Source organism: Myotis daubentonii, chromosome 7 (genome assembly GCF_963259705.1).
Source record: "Myotis daubentonii chromosome 7, mMyoDau2.1, whole genome shotgun sequence".
Taxonomy (NCBI): Eukaryota; Metazoa; Chordata; class Mammalia; order Chiroptera; family Vespertilionidae; genus Myotis; species Myotis daubentonii.
Genome location: NC_081846.1, coordinates 95,784,677 through 95,807,237, shown reverse-complemented (window position 1 = coordinate 95,807,237; position 22,561 = coordinate 95,784,677).

Genomic DNA, 22,561 nt, shown 5'->3' with positions numbered 1-22,561 from the left:
CATCATTCCAAGGCTTTAGACACCAATTCTGAGCTCTGTAAGCATGAACTCTTAATATTTCAAAGCACAGTCCCGTGAAAACGCCACCGGAAGTACCCAGAGTCGTCAATATTACCAGTATTTGCGTCATTTCACAGCTTTTCACTTGAAACCTCCGTGACTGAATACGACAGTAAATGTAGTAAGACTCTATTTACGTGTACTTGAGGTGTTTCTTACACGTTCTTAATCATTTCTGGGAACTATCATTGTGTATTTTAACAGTGTTACCAAAATTAGAAAGTTTGCTTAGAAGTATTTACCGGAATCGTCACCATTTTAACTGATTCACACAAAAAAAACGCCAAAGCCAATCCTATTTAATTGTAAACAAAAACACTATTCTCGTCATTCAAAGGCTTTAGTCACCAATTCTGAGCTCTGTAAGCATGAACTCTTAATATTTCAAAGCACATTCCCGTGAAAACGCCACCGGAAGTACGCGGAGATGTAAATATTACCAGTATTTGCGTCATTTCACAGCTTTCCACTAGAAACCACCGTGATTGAATACGACAGTAAATGTAGTAAGAATCTATTTAAGTGTACTTGAGGTGTTTCTTACACGTTGTTAGTCCTTTCTGGGAACTATCATTGTGTATTTTAACAGTTTTACCAAAATTAGACAGTTTGCTTAGAAGTATTTAACGGAATCGTCACCATTTTAACTGATTCACACAAAAAAACGCCAAAGCCAACCCTCCTTAATTGTAAACTGAAACACTATTCTCGTCATTCCAAGGCGTTAGACACCAATTCTGAGCTCTGTAAGCATGAAGTCTTAATATTTCAAAGCACAGTCCCGTGAAAACGCCACCGGAAGTACCCGGAGACGTAAATATTACCGGTATTTTCGTCATTTCACAGCTTTCCACTGGAAACCTCCGTGATTGAATACGACAGTAAATATAGTAAGAATGTATTTAGGTGTACTTGAGGTGTTTCTTACACGTTCTTAATCATTTCTGGGAACTATCATTGTGTATTTTAACAGTTTTACCAAAATTAGACAGTTTGCTTAGAAGTATTTACCAGAATCATCATCATTTTAACTGATTCACACAAAAAAACGCCAAAGCCAATCCTCCTTAATTGTAAAGAGAAAAAATATTCCCGTCATTCCAAGGCTTCAGACACCAATTCTGAGCTTTGTAAGCATGAACTCTTAATTTTTCAAAGCACAGTCCCGTGAAAACGCCAGCGGAAGTACCCGGAGACATAAATATTACCAGTATTTGAGTCATTTCACAGCTTTCCACTGGAAACCTCCGTGACTGAATAGGACAGTAAATGTAGTAAGACTCTATTTACGTGTACTTGAGGTGTTTCTTACACGTTGTTAGTCCTTTCTGGGAACTATCATTGTGTATTTTAACAGTTTTACCAAAATTAGAAAGTTTGCTTAGAAGTATTAACCGGAATCGTCACCATTTTAACTGATTCAAACAACAAAAACGCCAAAGCCAATCCTCGTTAATTGTAAACAGAAACACTATTCTCGTCATTCCAAGGCTTTAGACACCAATTCTGAGCTCTGTAAGCATGAACTCTTAATATTTCAAAGCACAGTCCCGTGAAAACGCCACCGGAAGTACCCGGAGACGTAAATATTACCAGTATTTGCGTCATTTCACAGCTTTCCACTGGAAACCTCCGTGATTGAATACGACAGTAAATATAGTAAGAATGTATTTAGGTGTACTTGAGGTTTTTCTTACACGTTCTTAATCATTTCTGGGAACTTTCATTGTGTATTTTAACAGTTTTACCAAAATTAGACAGTTTGCTTAGAAGTATTTACCAGAATCATCATCATTTTAACTGATTCACACAAAAAAACGCCAAAGCCAATCCTCCTTAATTGTAAAGAAAAAAAATATTCTCGTCATTCCAAGGCTTCAGACACCAATTCTGAGCTCTGTAAGCATGAACTCTTAATTTTTCAAAGCACAGTCCCATGAAAACGCCACCGGAAGTACCCGGAGACATAAATATTACCAGTATTTGCGTCATTTCACAGCTTTCCAATGGAAACCTCCGTGACTGAATAGGACAGTAAATGTAGTAAGACTCTATTTACGTGTACTTGAGGTGTTTCTTACACGTTCTAAGTCATTTCTGGGAACTATCATTGTGTATTTTAACAGTTTTACCAAAATTAGAAAGTTGGCTTAGAAGTATTTACCGGAATCGTCACCATTTTAACTGATTCACACAAAAAAAAAACGCCAAAGCCAATCCTCCTTAATTGTAAACTGAAACACTATTCTCGTCATTCCAAAGCTTTAGACACCAATTCTGAGCTCTGTAAGCATGAAGTCTTAATATTTCAAAGCACAGTCCCGTGAAAACGCCACCGGAAGTACCCGGAGACGTAAATATTACCAGTATTTGCGTCATTTCACAGCTTTCCACTAGAAACCTCCGTGATTGAATACGACAGTAAATGTAGTAAGAATCTATTTAAGTGTACTTGAGGTGTTTCTTACACGTTGTTAGTCCTTTCTGGGAACTATCATTGTGTATTTTAACAGTTTTACCAAAATTAGACAGTTTGCTTAGAAGTATTTACCGGAATCGTGACCATTTTAACTGATTCACACAAAAAAACGCCAAAGCATATCCTCCTTAATTGTAAACAGAAACACTATTCTTGTCATTCCAAGGAGTTAGACACCAATTCTGAGCTCTGTAAGCATGAACTCTTAATATTTCAAAGCACAGTCCCATGAAAACGCCACCGGAAGTACCCGGAGACGTAAATATTACCGGTATTTTCGTCATTTCACAGCTTTCCACTGGAAACCTCCGTGATTGAATACGACAGTAAATATAGTAAGAATGTATTTAGGTGTACTTGAGGTGTTTCTTACACATTCTTAATCATTTCTGGGAACGATCATTGTGTATTTTAACAGTTTTACCAAAATTAGACAGTTTGCTTAGAAGTATTTACCAGAATCGTCATCATTTTAACTGATTCACACAAAAAAACGCCAAAGCCAATCCTCCTTAATTGTAAAGAGAAAAAATATTCTCGTCATTCCAAGGCTTCAGACACCAATTCTGAGCTCTGTAAGCATGAACTCTTAATTTTTCAAAGCACAGTCCCGTGAGAACGCCACCGGAAGTACCCGGAGATGTAAATATTACCAGTATTTGTGTCATTTCACAGCTTTCCACTGGAAACCTCCGTGACTGAATGAGACAGTAAATGTAGTAAGACTCTATTTATGTGTACTTGAGGTGTTTCTTACACGTTCTTAGTCATTTCTGGGAACTATCATTGTGTATTTTAACAGTTTTACCAAAATTAGACAGTTTGCTTAGAAGTATTTACCGGAATCTTCACCATTTTAACTGATTCACACAAAAAAAACGCCAAAGCCAATCCTCCTTAATTGTAAACAAAAACATTATTCTCGTCATTCCAAGGCTTTAGACACCAATTCTGAGCTCTGTAAGCATGAAGTCTTAATATTTCAAAGCACAGTCCCGTGAAAACGCCACCGGAAGTACCCGGAGACGTAAATATTACCAGTATTTGCGTCATTTCACAGCTTTCCACTAGAAACCTCCGTGATTGAATACGACAGTAAATGTAGTAAGAATCTATTTAAGTGTACTTGAGGTGTTTCTTACACGTTGTTAGTCCTTTCTGGGAACTATCATTGTGTATTTTAACAGTTTTACCAAAATTAGACAGTTTGCTTAGAAGTATTTACCGGAATCGTCACCATTTTAACTGATTCACACAAAAAAACGCCAAAGCCAATCCTCCTTAATTGTAAAGAGAAAAAATATTCTCGTCATTCCAAGGCTTCAGACACCAATTCTGAGCTCTGTAAGCATGAACTCTTAATTTTTGAAAGCACAGTCCCGTGAGAACGCCACCGGAAGTACCCGGAGACGTAAATATTACCAGTATTTGCGTCATTTCACAGCTTTCCACTGGAAACCTCCGTGAATGAATGAGACAGTAAATGTAGTAAGACTCTATTTACGTGTACTTGAGGTGTTTCTTACACGTTCTTAGTCATTTCTGGGAACTATCATTGTGTATTTTAACAGTTTTACCAAAATTAGACAGTTTGCTTAGAAGTATTTACCGGAATCTTCACCATTTTAACTGATTCACACAAAAAAACGCCAAAGCCAATCCTCCTTAATTGTAAAGAGAAAAAATATTCTCGTCATTCCAAGGCTTCAGACACCAATTCTGAGCTCTGTAAGCATGAACTCTTAATTTTTGAAAGCACAGTCCCGTGAGAACGCCACCGGAAGTACCCGGAGACGTAAATATTACCAGTATTTGCGTCATTTCACAGCTTTCCACTGGAAACCTCCGTGAATGAATGAGACAGTAAATGTAGTAAGACTCTATTTACGTGTACTTGAGGTGTTTCTTACACGTTCTTAGTCATTTCTGGGAACTATCATTGTGTATTTTAACAGTTTTACCAAAATTAGACAGTTTGCTTAGAAGTATTTACCGGAATCTTCACCATTTTAACTGATTCACACAAAAAAACGCCAAAGCCAATCCTCCTTAATTGTAAACAGAAACATTATTCTCGTCATTCCAAGGCGTTAGACACCAATTCTGAGCTCTGTAAGCATGAAGTCTTAATATTTAAAAGCACAGTCCCGTGAAAACGCCACGGGAAGTACCCGGAGATGTAAATATTACCAGTATTTTCGTCATTGCACAGCTTTCCACTGGAAACCTCCGTGATTGAATACGACAGTAAATATAGTAAGAATGTATTTAGTTGTACTTGAGGTGTTTCTTACACGTTGTTAGTCCTTTCTGGGAACTATCATTGTGTATTTTAACAGTTTTACCAAAATTATACAGTTTGCTTAAAAGTATTTACCAGAATCGTCATCATTTTAACTGATTCACACAAAAAAACGCCAAAGCCAATCCTCCTTAATTGTAAAGAGAAACAATATTCTCATCATTCCAAGGCTTTAGACACCAATTCTGAGCTCTGTAAGAATGAACTCTTAATATTTCAAAGCACAGTCCCGTGAAAACGCCACCGGAAGTACCGGGAGACGTAAATATTACCAGTATTTGCGTCATTGCACAGCATTCCACAGGAAAACTCCGTGACTGAATGAGACAGTAAATGTAGTAAGACTCTATTTACGTGTACTTGAGGTGTTTCTTACACATTCTTAATCATTTCTGGGAACTTTAAATTGTGTATTTTAACAGTTTTACCAAAATTATACAGTTTGCTTAGAAGTATTTACCAAAATCGTCATCATTTTACCTGATTCACACAAAAAAACGCCAAAGCCAATCCTCCTTAATTGTAAAGAGAAACAATATTCTCATCATTCCAAGGCTTTAGACACCAATTCTGAGCTCTGTAAGCATGAACTCTTAATATTTCAAAGCACAGTCCCATGAAAATGCCACCGGAAGTACCCGGAGACGTAAATATTACCAGTATTTGCGTCATTTCACAGCATTTCACTTGAAACCTCCGTGACTGAATGAGACAGTAAATGTAGTAAGACTCTATTTACGTGTACTTGAGGTGTTTCTTACACGTTGTTAGTCCTTTCTGGGAACTATCATTGTGTATTTTAACAGTTTTACCAAAATTAGAAAGTTTGCTTAGAAGTATTTACCGGAATCGTCACCATTTTAACTGATTCACACAAAAAAACGCCAAAGCCAATCCTCCTTAATTGTAAACTGAAACACTATGCTCGTCATTCCAATGCGTTAGACACCAATTCTGAGCTCTGTAAGCATGAACTCTTAATATTTCAAAGCACAGTCCCATGAAAACGCCACCGGAAGTACCCGGAGACGTAATTATTACCGGTATTTTCGTCATTTCACAGCTTTCCACTGGAAACCTCCGTGATTGAATATGACAGTAAATATAGGAAGAATGTATTTACGTGTACTTGAGGTGTTTCTTACACGTTCTTAATCATTTCTGGGAACGATCATTGTGTATTTTAACAGTTTTACCAAAATTAGACAGTTTGCTTAGAAGTATTTACCAGAATCGTCATCATTTTAACTGATTCACACAAAAAAACGCCAAAGCCAATCCTCCTTAATTGTAAAGAGAAAAAATATTCTCGTCATTCCAAGGCTTCAGACACCAATTCTGAGCTCTGTAAGCATGAACTCTTAATTTTTCAAAGCACAGTCCCGTGAGAACGCCACCGGAAGTACCCGGAGATGTAAATATTACCAGTATTTGTGTCATTTCACAGCTTTCCACTGGAAACCTCCGTGACTGAATGAGACAGTAAATGTAGTAAGACTCTATTTATGTGTACTTGAGGTGTTTCTTACACGTTCTTAGTCATTTCTGGGAACTATCATTGTGTATTTTAACAGTTTTACCAAAATTAGACAGTTTGCTTAGAAGTATTTACCGGAATCGTGACCATTTTAACTGATTCACACAAAAAAACGCCAAAGCATATCCTCCTTAATTGTAAACAGAAACACTATTCTTGTCATTCCAAGGAGTTAGACACCAATTCTGAGCTCTGTAAGCATGAACTCTTAATATTTCAAAGCACAGTCCCATGAAAACGCCACCGGAAGTACCCGGAGACGTAAATATTACCGGTATTTTCGTCATTTCACAGCTTTCCACTGGAAACCTCCGTGATTGAATACGACAGTAAATATAGTAAGAATGTATTTAGGTGTACTTGAGGTGTTTCTTACACATTCTTAATCATTTCTGGGAACGATCATTGTGTATTTTAACAGTTTTACCAAAATTAGACAGTTTGCTTAGAAGTATTTACCAGAATCGTCATCATTTTAACTGATTCACACAAAAAAACGCCAAAGCCAATCCTCCTTAATTGTAAAGAGAAAAAATATTCTCGTCATTCCAAGGCTTCAGACACCAATTCTGAGCTCTGTAAGCATGAACTCTTAATTTTTCAAAGCACAGTCCCGTGAGAACGCCACCGGAAGTACCCGGAGATGTAAATATTACCAGTATTTGTGTCATTTCACAGCTTTCCACTGGAAACCTCCGTGACTGAATGAGACAGTAAATGTAGTAAGACTCTATTTATGTGTACTTGAGGTGTTTCTTACACGTTCTTAGTCATTTCTGGGAACTATCATTGTGTATTTTAACAGTTTTACCAAAATTAGACAGTTTGCTTAGAAGTATTTACCGGAATCTTCACCATTTTAACTGATTCACACAAAAAAAACGCCAAAGCCAATCCTCCTTAATTGTAAACAAAAACATTATTCTCGTCATTCCAAGGCTTTAGACACCAATTCTGAGCTCTGTAAGCATGAAGTCTTAATATTTCAAAGCACAGTCCCGTGAAAACGCCACCGGAAGTACCCGGAGACGTAAATATTACCAGTATTTGCGTCATTTTACAGCTTTCCACTAGAAACCTCCGTGATTGAATACGACAGTAAATGTAGTAAGAATCTATTTAAGTGTACTTGAGGTGTTTCTTACACGTTGTTAGTCCTTTCTGGGAACTATCATTGTGTATTTTAACAGTTTTACCAAAATTAGACAGTTTGCTTAGAAGTATTTACCGGAATCGTCACCATTTTAACTGATTCACACAAAAAAACGCCAAAGCCAATCCTCCTTAATTGTAAAGAGAAAAAATATTCTCGTCATTCCAAGGCTTCAGACACCAATTCTGAGCTCTGTAAGCATGAACTCTTAATTTTTGAAAGCACAGTCCCGTGAGAACGCCACCGGAAGTACCCGGAGACGTAAATATTACCAGTATTTGCGTCATTTCACAGCTTTCCACTGGAAACCTCCGTGAATGAATGAGACAGTAAATGTAGTAAGACTCTATTTACGTGTACTTGAGGTGTTTCTTACACGTTCTTAGTCATTTCTGGGAACTATCATTGTGTATTTTAACAGTTTTACCAAAATTAGACAGTTTGCTTAGAAGTATTTACCGGAATCTTCACCATTTTAACTGATTCACACAAAAAAACGCCAAAGCCAATCCTCCTTAATTGTAAAGAGAAAAAATATTCTCGTCATTCCAAGGCTTCAGACACCAATTCTGAGCTCTGTAAGCATGAACTCTTAATTTTTGAAAGCACAGTCCCGTGAGAACGCCACCGGAAGTACCCGGAGACGTAAATATTACCAGTATTTGCGTCATTTCACAGCTTTCCACTGGAAACCTCCGTGAATGAATGAGACAGTAAATGTAGTAAGACTCTATTTACGTGTACTTGAGGTGTTTCTTACACGTTCTTAGTCATTTCTGGGAACTATAATTGTGTATTTTAACAGTTTTACCAAAATTAGACAGTTTGCTTAGAAGTATTTACCGGAATCTTCACCATTTTAACTGATTCACACAAAAAAACGCCAAAGCCAATCCTCCTTAATTGTAAACAGAAACATTATTCTCGTCATTCCAAGGCGTTAGACACCAATTCTGAGCTCTGTAAGCATGAAGTCTTAATATTTAAAAGCACAGTCCCGTGAAAACGCCACGGGAAGTACCCGGAGATGTAAATATTACCAGTATTTTTGTCATTGCACAGCTTTCCACTGGAAACCTCCGTGATTGAATACGACAGTAAATATAGTAAGAATGTATTTAGTTGTACTTGAGGTGTTTCTTACACGTTGTTAGTCCTTTCTGGGAACTATCATTGTGTATTTTAACAGTTTTACCAAAATTATACAGTTTGCTTAAAAGTATTTACCAGAATCGTCATCATTTTAACTGATTCACACAAAAAAACGCCAAAGCCAATCCTCCTTAATTGTAAAGAGAAACAATATTCTCATCATTCCAAGGCTTTAGACACCAATTCTGAGCTCTGTAAGAATGAACTCTTAATATTTCAAAGCACAGTCCCGTGAAAACGCCACCGGAAGTACCGGGAGACGTAAATATTACCAGTATTTGCGTCATTGCACAGCATTCCACTGGAAAACTCCGTGACTGAATGAGACAGTAAATGTAGTAAGACTCTATTTACGTGTACTTGAGGTGTTTCTTACACATTCTTAATCATTTCTGGGAACTTTAAATTGTGTATTTTAACAGTTTTACCAAAATTATACAGTTTGCTTAGAAGTATTTACCAAAATCGTCATCATTTTACCTGATTCACACAAAAAAACGCCAAAGCCAATCCTCCTTAATTGTAAAGAGAAACAATATTCTCATCATTCCAAGGCTTTAGACACCAATTCTGAGCTCTGTAAGCATGAACTCTTAATATTTCAAAGCACAGTCCCATGAAAATGCCACCGGAAGTACCCGGAGACGTAAATATTACCAGTATTTGCGTCATTTCACAGCATTTCACTTGAAACCTCCGTGACTGAATGAGACAGTAAATGTAGTAAGACTCTATTTACGTGTACTTGAGGTGTTTCTTACACGTTGTTAGTCCTTTCTGGGAACTATCATTGTGTATTTTAACAGTTTTACCAAAATTAGAAAGTTTGCTTAGAAGTATTTACCGGAATCGTCACCATTTTAACTGATTCACACAAAAAAACGCCAAAGCCAATCCTCCTTAATTGTAAACTGAAACACTATGCTCGTCATTCCAAGGCGTTAGACACCAATTCTGAGCTCTGTAAGCATGAACTCTTAATATTTCAAAGCACAGTCCCATGAAAACGCCACCGGAAGTACCCGGAGACGTAATTATTACCGGTATTTTCGTCATTTCACAGCTTTCCACTGGAAACCTCCGTGATTGAATATGACAGTAAATATAGGAAGAATGTATTTACGTGTACTTGAGGTGTTTCTTACACGTTCTTAATCATTTCTGGGAACGATCATTGTGTATTTTAACAGTTTTACCAAAATTAGACAGTTTGCTTAGAAGTATTTACCAGAATCGTCATCATTTTAACTGATTCACACAAAAAAACGCCAAAGCCAATCCTCCTTAATTGTAAAGAGAAAAAATATTCTCGTCATTCCAAGGCTTCAGACACCAATTCTGAGCTCTGTAAGCATGAACTCTTAATTTTTCAAAGCACAGTCCCGTGAGAACGCCACCGGAAGTACCCGGAGATGTAAATATTACCAGTATTTGTGTCATTTCACAGCTTTCCACTGGAAACCTCCGTGACTGAATGAGACAGTAAATGTAGTAAGACTCTATTTATGTGTACTTGAGGTGTTTCTTACACGTTCTTAGTCATTTCTGGGAACTATCATTGTGTATTTTAACAGTTTTACCAAAATTAGACAGTTTGCTTAGAAGTATTTACCGGAATCTTCACCATTTTAACTGATTCACACAAAAAAAACGCCAAAGCCAATCCTCCTTAATTGTAAACAAAAACATTATTCTCGTCATTCCAAGGCTTTAGACACCAATTCTGAGCTCTGTAAGCATGAAGTCTTAATATTTCAAAGCACAGTCCCGTGAAAACGCCACCGGAAGTACCCGGAGACGTAAATATTACCAGTATTTGCGTCATTTCACAGCTTTCCACTAGAAACCTCCGTGATTGAATACGACAGTAAATGTAGTAAGAATCTATTTAAGTGTACTTGAGGTGTTTCTTACACGTTGTTAGTCCTTTCTGGGAACTATCATTGTGTATTTTAACAGTTTTACCAAAATTAGACAGTTTGCTTAGAAGTATTTACCGGAATCGTCACCATTTTAACTGATTCACACAAAAAAACGCCAAAGCCAATCCTCCTTAATTGTAAAGAGAAAAAATATTCTCGTCATTCCAAGGCTTCAGACACCAATTCTGAGCTCTGTAAGCATGAACTCTTAATTTTTGAAAGCACAGTCCCGTGAGAACGCCACCGGAAGTACCCGGAGACGTAAATATTACCAGTATTTGCGTCATTTCACAGCTTTCCACTGGAAACCTCCGTGAATGAATGAGACAGTAAATGTAGTAAGACTCTATTTACGTGTACTGGAGGTGTTTCTTACACGTTCTTAGTCATTTCTGGGAACTATCATTGTGTATTTTAACAGTTTTACCAAAATTAGACAGTTTGCTTAGAAGTATTTACCGGAATCTTCACCATTTTAACTGATTCACACAAAAAAACGCCAAAGCCAATCCTCCTTAATTGTAAAGAGAAAAAATATTCTCGTCATTCCAAGGCTTCAGACACCAATTCTGAGCTCTGTAAGCATGAACTCTTAATTTTTGAAAGCACAGTCCCGTGAGAACGCCACCGGAAGTACCCGGAGACGTAAATATTACCAGTATTTGCGTCATTTCACAGCTTTCCACTGGAAACCTCCGTGAATGAATGAGACAGTAAATGTAGTAAGACTCTATTTACGTGTACTTGAGGTGTTTCTTACACGTTCTTAGTCATTTCTGGGAACTATCATTGTGTATTTTAACAGTTTTACCAAAATTAGACAGTTTGCTTAGAAGTATTTACCAGAATCTTCACCATTTTAACTGATTCACACAAAAAAACGCCAAAGCCAATCATCCTTAATTGTAAACAGAAACATTATTCTCGTCATTCCAAGGCGTTAGACACCAATTCTGAGCTCTGTAAGCATGAAGTCTTAATATTTAAAAGCACAGTCCCGTGAAAACGCCACGGGAAGTACCCGGAGACGTAAATATTACCAGTATTTTCGTCATTGCACAGCTTTCCACTGGAAACCTCCGTGATTGAATACGACAGTAAATATAGTAAGAATGTATTTAGTTGTACTTGAGGTGTTTCTTACACGTTGTTAGTCCTTTCTGGGAACTATCATTGTGTATTTTAACAGTTTTACCAAAATTATACAGTTTGCTTAAAAGTATTTACCAGAATCGTCATCATTTTAACTGATTCACACAAAAAAACGCCAAAGCCAATCCTCCTTAATTGTAAAGAGAAACAATATTCTCATCATTCCAAGGCTTTAGACACCAATTCTGAGCTCTGTAAGCATGAACTCTTAATATTTCAAAGCACAGTCCCGTGAAAACGCCACCGGAAGTACCGGGAGACGTAAATATTACCAGTATTTGCGTCATTGCACAGCATTCCACTGGAAAACTCCGTGACTGAATGAGACAGTAAATGTAGTAAGACTCTATTTACGTGTACTTGAGGTGTTTCTTACACATTCTTAATCATTTCTGGGAACTTTAAATTGTGTATTTTAACAGTTTTACCAAAATTATACAGTTTGCTTAGAAGTATTTACCAAAATCGTCATCATTTTAACTGATTCACACAAAAAAACGCCAAAGCCAATCCTCCTTAATTGTAAAGAGAAACAATATTCTCATCATTCCAAGGCTTTAGACACCAATTCTGAGCTCTGTAAGCATGAACTCTTAATATTTCAAAGCACAGTCCCGTGAAAATGCCACCGGAAGTACCCGGAGACGTAAATATTACCAGTATTTGCGTCATTTCACAGCATTTCACTTGAAACCTCCGTGACTGAATACGAGAGTAAATGTAGTAAGACTCTATTTACGTGTACTTGAGGTGTTTCTTACACGTTCTTAATCATTTCTGGGAACTATCATTGTGTATTTTAACAGTGTTACCAAAATTAGAAAGTTTGCTTAGAAGTATTTACCGGAATCGTCACCATTTTACCTGATGCACACAAAAAAAACGCCAAAGCCAATCCTCTTTAATTGTAAACAAAAACACTATTCTCGTCATTCAAAGGCTTTAGTCACCAATTCTGAGCTCTGTAAGCATGAACTCTTAATATTTCAAAGCACATTCCCGTGAAAACGCCACCGGAAGTACCCGGAGATGTAAATATTACCAGTATTTGCGTCATTTCACAGCTTTCCACTAGAAACCACCGTGATTGAATACGACAGTAAATGTAGTAAGAATCTATTTAAGTGTACTTGAGGTGTTTCTTACACGTTCTTAGTCATTTCTGGGAACTATCATTGTGTATTTTAACAATTTTACCAAAATTAGACAGTTTGCTTAGAAGTATTTAACGGAATCGTCACCATTTTAACTGATTCACACAAAAAAACGCCAAAGCCAATCCTCCTTAATTGTAAACTGAAACACTATTCTCGTCATTCCAAGGCGTTAGACACCAATTCTGAGCTCTGTAAGCATGAACTCTTAATATTTCAAAGCACAGTCCCGTGAAAACGCCACCGGAAGTACCCGGAGACGTAAATATTACCGGTATTTTCGTCATTTCACAGCTTTCCACTGGAAACCTCCGTGATTGAATACGACAGTAAATATAGTAAGAATGTATTTAGGTGTACTTGAGGTGTTTCTTACACGTTCTTAATCATTTCTGGGAACTATCATTGTGTATTTTAACAGTTTTACCAAAATTAGACAGTTTGCTTAGAAGTATTTACCAGAATCATCATCATTTTAACTGATTCACACAAAAAAACGCCAAAGCCAATCCTCCCTAATTGTAAAGAAAAAAAATATTCTCGTCATTCCAAGGCTTCAGACACCAATTCTGAGCTCTGTAAGCATGAACTCTTAATTTTTCAAAGCACAGTCCCATGAAAACGCCACCGGAAGTACCCGGAGACATAAATATTACCAGTATTTGCGTCATTTCACAGCTTTCCACTGGAAACCTCCGTGACTGAATAGGACAGTAAATGTAGTAAGACTCTATTTACGTGTACTTGAGGTGTTTCTTACACGTTCTTAGTCATTTCTGGGAACTATCATTGTGTATTTTAACAGTTTTACCAAAATTAGACAGTTTGCTTAGAAGTATTTACCGGAATCGTCACCATTTTAACTGATTCACACAAAAAAAACGCCAAAGCCAATCCTCCTTAATTGTAAACTGAAACACTATTCTCGTCATTCCAAGGCTTTAGACACCAATTCTGAGCTCTGTAAGCATGAAGTCTTAATATTTCAAAGCACAGTCCCGTGAAAACGCCACCGGAAGTACCCGGAGACGTAAATATTACCAGTATTTGCGTCATTTCACAGCTTTCCACTAGAAACCTCTGTGATTGAATACGACAGTAAATGTAGTAAGAATCTATTTAAGTGTACTTGAGGTGTTTCTTACACGTTGTTAGTCCTTTCTGGGAACTATCATTGTGTATTTTAACAGTTTTTCCAAAATTAGACAGTTTGCTTAGAAGTATTTACCGGAATCGTCACCATTTTAACTGATTCACACAAAAAAACGCCAAAGCCAATCCTCCTTAATTGTAAACAGAAACACTATTCTTGTCATTCCAAGGCTTCAGACACCAATTCTGAGCTCTGTAAGCATGAACTCTTAATTTTTCAAAGCACAGTCCCGTTAGAACGCCACCGGAAGTACCCGGAGATGTAAATATTACCAGTATTTGCGTCATTTCACAGCTTTCCACTGGATACCTCCGTGACTGAATGAGACAGTAAATGTAGTAAGACTCTATTTACGTGTACTTGAGGTGTTTCTTACACGTTGTTAGTCCTTTCTGGGAACTATCATTGTGTATTTTAACAGTTTTACCAAAATAAAAAGTTTGCTTAGAAGTATTTACCGGAATCGTCACCATTTTAACTGATTCACACAAAAAAACGCCAAAGCCAATCCTCCTTAATTGTAAACTGAAACACTATGCTCGTCATTCCAAGGCGTTAGACACCAATTCTGAGCTCTGTAAGCATGAACTCTTAATATTTCAAAGCACAGTCCCATGAAAACGCCACCGGAAGTACCCGGAGACGTAAACATTACCGGTATTTTCGTCATTTCACAGCTTTCCACTGGAAATCTCCGTGATTGAATACGACAGTAAATATAGGAAGAATGTATTTACGTGTACTTGAGGTGTTTCTTACACGTTCTTAGTCATTTCTGGGAACTATCATTGTGTATTTTAACAGTTTTACCAAAATTAGACAGTTTGCTTAGAAGTATTTACCGGAATCGTCACCATTTTAACTGATTCACACAAAAAAACGCCAAAGCCAATCCTCCTTAATTGTAAAGAGAAAAAATATTCTCGTCATTCCAAGGCTTCAGACACCAATTCTGAGCTCTGTAAGCATGAACTCTTAATTTTTGAAAGCACAGTCCCGTGAGAACGCCACCGGAAGTACCCGGAGACGTAAATATTACCAGTATTTGCGTCATTTCACAGCTTTCCACTGGAAACCTCCGTGAATGAATGAGACAGTAAATGTAGTAAGACTCTATTTACGTGTACTTGAGGTGTTTCTTACACGTTCTTAGTCATTTCTGGGAACTATCATTGTGTATTTTAACAGTTTTACCAAAATTAGACAGTTTGCTTAGAAGTATTTACCAGAATCATCATCATTTTAACTGTTTCACACAAAAAAACGCCAAAGCCAATCCTCCTTAATTGTAAACAGAAAAAATATTCTCGTCATTCCAAGGCTTCAGACACCAATTCTGAGCTTTGTAAGCATGAACTCTTAATTTTTCAAAGCACAGTCCCGTGAAAACGCCACCGGAAGTACCCGGAGACATAAATATTACCAGTATTTGCGGCATTTCACAGCTTTCCACTGGAAACCTCCGTGACTGAATAGGACAGTAAATGTAGTAAGGCTCTATTTACGTGTACTTGAGGTGTTTCTTACACGTTGTTAGTCCTTTCTGGGAACTATCATTGTGTATTTTAACAGTTTTACCAAAATTAGAAAGTTTTCTTAGAAGTATTTACCGGAATCGTCACCATTTTAACTGATTCAAACAAAAAAAACGCCAAAACCAATCCTCCTTAATTGTAAACAGAAACACTATTCTCGTCATTCCAAGGCTTTAGACACCAATTCTGAGCTCTGTAAGCATGAACTCTTAATTTTTCAAAGCACAGTCCCGTGAAAACGCCACCGGAAGGACCCGGAGACGTAAATATTACGAGTATTTCCGTCATTTCACAGCTTTCCACTAGAAACCTCCGTGATTGAATACGACAGTAAATGTAGTAAGAATCTATTTAAGTGTACTTGAGGTGTTTCTTACACGTTGTTAGTCCTTTCTGGGAACTATCATTGTGTATTTTAACAGTTTTACCAAAATTAGAAAGTTTGCTTAGAAGTATTTACCGGAATCGTCACCATTTTAACTGATTCACACAAAAAAACGCCAAAGCCAATCCTCCTTAATTGTAAACTGAAACACTATGCTCGTCATTCCAAGGCTTTAGACACCAATTCTGAGCTCTGTAAGCATGAAGTTTTAATATTTCAAAGCACAGTCCCGTGAAAACGCCACAGGAAGTACCCGGAGACGTAAATATTACCGGTATTTTCGTCATTTCACAGCTTTCCACTGGAAACCTCCGTGATTGAATACGACAGTAAATATAGTAAGAATGTATTTAGGTGTACTTGAGGTGTTTCTTACACGTTCTTAATCATTTCTGGGAACTATCATTGTGTATTTTAACAGTTTTACCAAAATTAGACAGTTTGCTTAGAAGTATTTACCAGAATCATCATCATTTTAACTGATTCACACAAAAAAACGCCAAAGCCAATCCTCCTTAATTGTAAAGAGAAAAAATATTCTCGTCATTCCAAGGCTTCAGACACCAATTCTGAGCTTTGTAAGCATGAACTCGTAATTTTTCAAAGCACAGTCCCGTGAAAACGCCACCGGAAGTACCCGGAGACGTAAATATTACCAGTATTTGCGTCATTGCACAGCTTTCCACTGGAAACCTCCGTGATTGAATACGACAGTAAATATAGTAAGAATGTATTTAGGTGTCCTTGAGGTGTTTCTTACACGTTCTTAATAATTTCTGGGAACATTAAATTGTGTATTTTAACAGTTTTACCAAAATTATACAGTTTGCTTAGAAGTATTTACCAAAATCGTCATCATTTTAACTGATTCACACAAAAAAACGCCAAAGCCAATCCTCCTTAATTGTAAAGAGAAACAATATTCTCATCATTCCAAGGCTTTAGACACCAATTCTGAGCTCTGTAAGCATGAACTCTTAATATTTCAAAGTACAGTCCCGTAAAAACGCCACCGGAAGTACCCGGAGACGTAAATATTACCAGTATTTCCGTCATTTCACAGCTTTTCACTGGAAACCTCCGTGACTGAATACGACAGTAAATGTAGTAAGACTCTATTTACGTGTACTTGAGGTGTTTCTTACACGTTCTTAGTCATTTCTGGGAACTATCATTGTGTATTTTAACAGTTTTACCAAAATTAGACAGTTTGCTTAGAAGTATTTACCGGAATCGTCACCATTTTAACTGATTCACACAAAAAAAACGCCAAAGCCAATCCTCCTTAATTGTAAACTGAAACACTATTCTCGTCATTCCAAGGCTTTAGACACCAATTCTGAGCTCTGTAAGCATGAACTCTTAATTTTTCAAAGCACAGTCCCGTGAGAACGCCACCGGAAGTACCCGGAGATGTAAATATTACAGGTATTTTCGTCATTTCACAGCTTTCCACTGGAAACCTCCGTGATTGAATACGACAGTAAATATAGTAAGAATGTATTTAGGTGTACTTGAGGTGTTTCTTACACGTTCTTAATCATTTCTGGGAACTATCATTGTGTATTTTAACAGTTTTACCAAAATTAGACAGTTTGCTTAGAAGTATTTACCAGAATCATCATCATTTTAACTGATTCACACAAAAAAACGCCAAAGCCAATCCTCCTTAATTGTAAAGAAAAAAAATATTCTCGTCATTCCAAGGCTTCAGACACCAATTCTGAGCTCTGTAAGCATGAACTCTTAATTTTTCAAAGCACAGTCCCATGAAAACGCCACCGGAAGTACCCGGAGACATAAATATTACCAGTATTTGCGTCATTTCACAGCTTTCCACTGGAAACCTCCGTGACTGAATAGGACAGTAAATGTAGTAAGACTCTATTTACGTGTACTTGAGGTGTTTCTTACACGTTGTTAGTCATTTCTGGGAACTATCATTGTGTATTTTAACAGTTTTACCAAAATTAGAAAGTTTGCTTAGAAGTATTTACCGGAATCGTCACCATTTTAACTGATTCAAACAAAAAAAACGCCAAAGCCAATCCTCGTTAATTGTAAACAGAAACACTATTCTCGTCATTCCAAGGCTTTAGACACCAATTCTGAGCTCTGTAAGCATGAAGTCTTAATATTTCAAAGCACAGTCCCGTGAAAACGCCACCGGAAGTACCCGGAGACGTAAATATTACCAGTATTTGCGTCATTTCACAGCTTTCCACTAGAAACCTCCGTGATTGAATACGACAGTAAATGTAGTAAGAATCTATTTAAGTGTACTTGAGGTGTTTCTTACACGTTGTATGTCCTTTCTGGGAACTATCATTGTGTATTTTAACAGTTTTTCCAAAATTAGACAGTTTGCTTAGAAGTATTTACCAGAATCGTCATCATTTTAACTGATTAACACAAAAAAACGCCAAAGCCAATCCTCCTTAATTGTAAAGAGAAAAAATATTCTCGTCATTCCAAGGCTTCAGACACCAATTCTGAGCTCTGTAAGCATGAACTCTTAATTTTTCAAAGCACAGTCCCGTGAGAACGCCACCGGAAGTACCCGGAGATGTAAATATTACCAGTATTTGCGTCATTTCACAGCTTTCCACTGGAAACCTCCATGACTGAATGAGACAGTAAATGTAGTAAGAATCTATTTAAGTGTACTTGAGGTGTTTCTTACACGTTGTTAGTCCTTTCTGGGAACTATCATTGTGTATTTTAACAGTTTTACCAAAATTAGACAGTTTGCTTAGAAGTATTTACCGGAATCTTCACCATTTTAACTGATTCACACAAAAAAAACGCCAAAGCCAATCCTCCTTAATTGTAAACAGAAACATTATTCTCGTCATTCCAATGCGTTAGACACCAATTCTGAGCTCTGTAAGCATGAAGTCTTAATATTTCAAAGCACAGTCCCGTGAAAACGCCACCGGAAGTACCCGGAGACGTAAATATTACCAGTATTTGCGTCATTGCACAGCTTTCCACTGGAAACCTCCGTGATTGAATACGACAGTAAATATAGTAAGAATGTATTTAGGTGTACTTGAGGTGTTTCTTACACGTTCTTAATCATTTCTGGGAACATTAAATTGTGTATTTTAACAGTTTTACCAAAATTATACAGTTTGCTTAGAAGTATTTACCAAAATCGTCATCATTTTAACTGATTCACACAAAAAAACGCCAAAGCCAATCCTCCTTAATTGTAAAGAGAAACAATATTCTCATCATTCCAAGGCTTTAGACACCAATTCTGAGCTCTGTAAGCATGAACTCTTAATATTTCAAAGTACAGTCCCATAAAAACGCCACCGGAAGTACCCGGAGACGTAAATATTACCAGTATTTGCGTCATTTCACAGCTTTTCACTGGAAACCTCCGTGACTGAATACGACAGTAAATGTAGTAAGACTCTATTTACGTGTACTTGAGGTGTTTCTTACACGTTGTTAGTCCTTTCTGGGAACTATCATTGTGTATTTTAACAGTTTTACCAAAATTAGAAAGTTTGCTTAGAAGTATTTACCGGAATCGTCACCATTTTAACTGATTCACACAAAAAAACGCCAAAGCCAATCCTCCTTAATTGTAAACTGAAACACTATGCTCGTCATTCCAAGGCGTTAGACACCAATTCTGAGCTCTGTAAGCATGAAGTCTTAATATTTCAAAGCACAGTCCCGTGAAAACGCCACCGGAAGTACCCGGAGACGTAAATATTACCGGTATTTTCGTCATTTCACAGCTTTCCACTGGAAACCTCCGTGATTGAATACGACAGTAAATATAGTAAGAATGTATTTAGGTGTACTTGAGGTGTTTCTTACACGTTCTTAATCATTTCTGGGAACTATCATTGTGTATTTTAACAGTTTTACCAAAATTAGACAGTTTGCTTAGAAGTATTTACCAGAATCATCATCATTTTAACTGATTCACACAAAAAAACGCCAAAGCCAATCCTCCTTAATTGTAAAGAAAAAAAATATTCTCGTCATTCCAAGGCTTCAGACACCAATTCTGAGCTCTGTAAGCATGAACTCTTAATTTTTCAAAGCACAGTCCCATGAAAACGCCACCGGAAGTACCCGGAGACATAAATATTACCAGTATTTGCGTCATTTCACAGCTTTCCACTGGAAACCTCCGTGACTGAATAGTACAGTAAATGTAGTAAGACTCTATTTACGTGTACTTGAGGTGTTTCTTACACGTTCTTAGTCATTTCTGGGAACTATCATTGTGTATTTTAACAGTTTTACCAAAATTAGATAGTTTGCTTAGAAGTATTTACCGGAATCGTCACCATTTTAACTGATTCACACAAAAAAAACGCCAAAGCCAATCCTCCTTAATTGTAAACTGAAACACTATTCTCGTCATTCCAAGGCTTTAGACACCAATTCTGAGCTCTGTAAGCATGAACTCTTAATTTTTCAAAGCACAGTCCCGTGAGAACGCCACCGGAAGTACCCGGAGATGTAAATATTACAGGTATTTTCGTCATTTCACAGCTTTCCACTGGAAACCTCCGTGATTGAATACGACAGTAAATATAGTAAGAATGTATTTAGGTGTACTTGAGGTGTTTCTTACACGTTCTTAATCATTTCTGGGAACTATCATTGTGTATTTTAACAGTTTTACCAAAATTAGACAGTTTGCTTAGAAGTATTTACCAGAATCATCATCATTTTAACTGATTCACACAAAAAAACGCCAAAGCCAATCCTCCTTAATTGTAAAGAAAAAAAATATTCTCGTCATTCCAAGGCTTCAGACACCAACTCTGAGCTCTGTAAGCATGAACTCTTAATTTTTCAAAGCACAGTCCCATGAAAACGCCACCGGAAGTACCCGGAGACATAAATATTACCAGTATTTGCGTCATTTCACAGCTTTCCACTGGAAACCTCCGTGACTGAATAGGACAGTAAATGTAGTAAGACTCTATTTACGTGTACTTGAGGTGTTTCTTACACGTTCTTAGTCATTTCTGGGAACTATCATTGTGTATTTTAACAGTTTTACCAAAATTAGAAAGTTTGCTTAGAAGTATTTACCGGAATCGTCACCATTTTAACTGATTCAAACAAAAAAAACGCCAAAGCCAATCCTCCTTAATTGTAAACATAAACACTATTCTCGTCATTCCAAGGCTTTAGACACCAATTCTGAGCTCTGTAAGCATGAAGTCTTAATATTTCAAAGCACAGTCCCGTGAAAACGCCACCGGAAGTACCCGGAGACGTAAATATTACCAGTATTTGCGTCATTTCACAGCTTTCCACTAGAAACCTCCGTGATTGAATACGACAGTAAATGTAGTAAGAATCTATTTAAGTGTACTTGAGGTGTTTCTTACACGTTGTTAGTCCTTTCTGGGAACTATCATTGTGTATTTTAACAGTTTTTCCAAAATTAGACAGTTTGCTTAGAAGTATTTACCAGAATCGTCATCATTTTAACTGATTAACACAAAAAAACGCCAAAGCCAATCCTCCTTAATTGTAAAGAGAAAAAATATTCTCGTCATTCCAAGGCTTCAGACACCAATTCTGAGCTCTGTAAGCATGAACTCTTAATTTTTCAAAGCACAGTCCCGTGAGAACGCCACCGGAAGTACCCGGAGATGTAAATATTACCAGTATTTGCGTCATTTCACAGCTTTCCACTGGAAACCTCCGTGACTGAATGAGACAGTAAATGTAGTAAGAATCTATTTAAGTGTACTTGAGGTGTTTCTTACACGTTGTTAGTCCTTTCTGGGAACTATCATTGTGTATTTTAACAGTTTTACCAAAATTAGACAGTTTGCTTAGAACTATTTACCGGAATCTTCACCATTTTAACTGATTCACACAAAAAAAACGCCAAAGCCAATCCTCCTTAATTGTAAACAGAAACATTATTCTCGTCATTCCAAGGCGTTAGACACCAATTCTGAGCTCTGTAAGCATGAAGTCTTAATATTTCAAAGCACAGTCCCGTGAAAACGCCACCGGAAGTACCCGGAGACGTAAATATTACAGGTATTTTCGTCATTGCACAGCTTTCCACTGGAAACCTCCGTGATTGAATAAGACAGTAAATATAGTAAGAATGTATTTAGGTGTACTTGAGGTGTTTCTTACACGTTCTTAATCATTTCTGAGAACTATCATTGTGTATTTTAACAGTTTTACCAAAATTAGACAGTTTGCTTAGAAGTATTTACCAGAATCATCATCATTTTAACTGATTCACACAAAAAAACGCCAAAGCCAATCCTCCTTAATTGTAAAGAAAAAAAATATTCTCGTCATTCCAAGGCTTCAGACACCAATTCTGAGCTCTGTAAGCATGAACTCTTAATTTTTCAAAGCACAGTCCCATGAAAACGCCACCGGAAGTACCCGGAGACATAAATATTACCAGTATTTCCGTCATTTCACAGCTTTCCACTGGAAACCTCCGTGACTGAATAGGACAGTAAATGTAGTAAGACTCTATTTACGTGTACTTGAGGTGTTTCTTACACGTTCTTAGTCATTTCTGGGAACTATCATTGTGTATTTTAACAGTTTT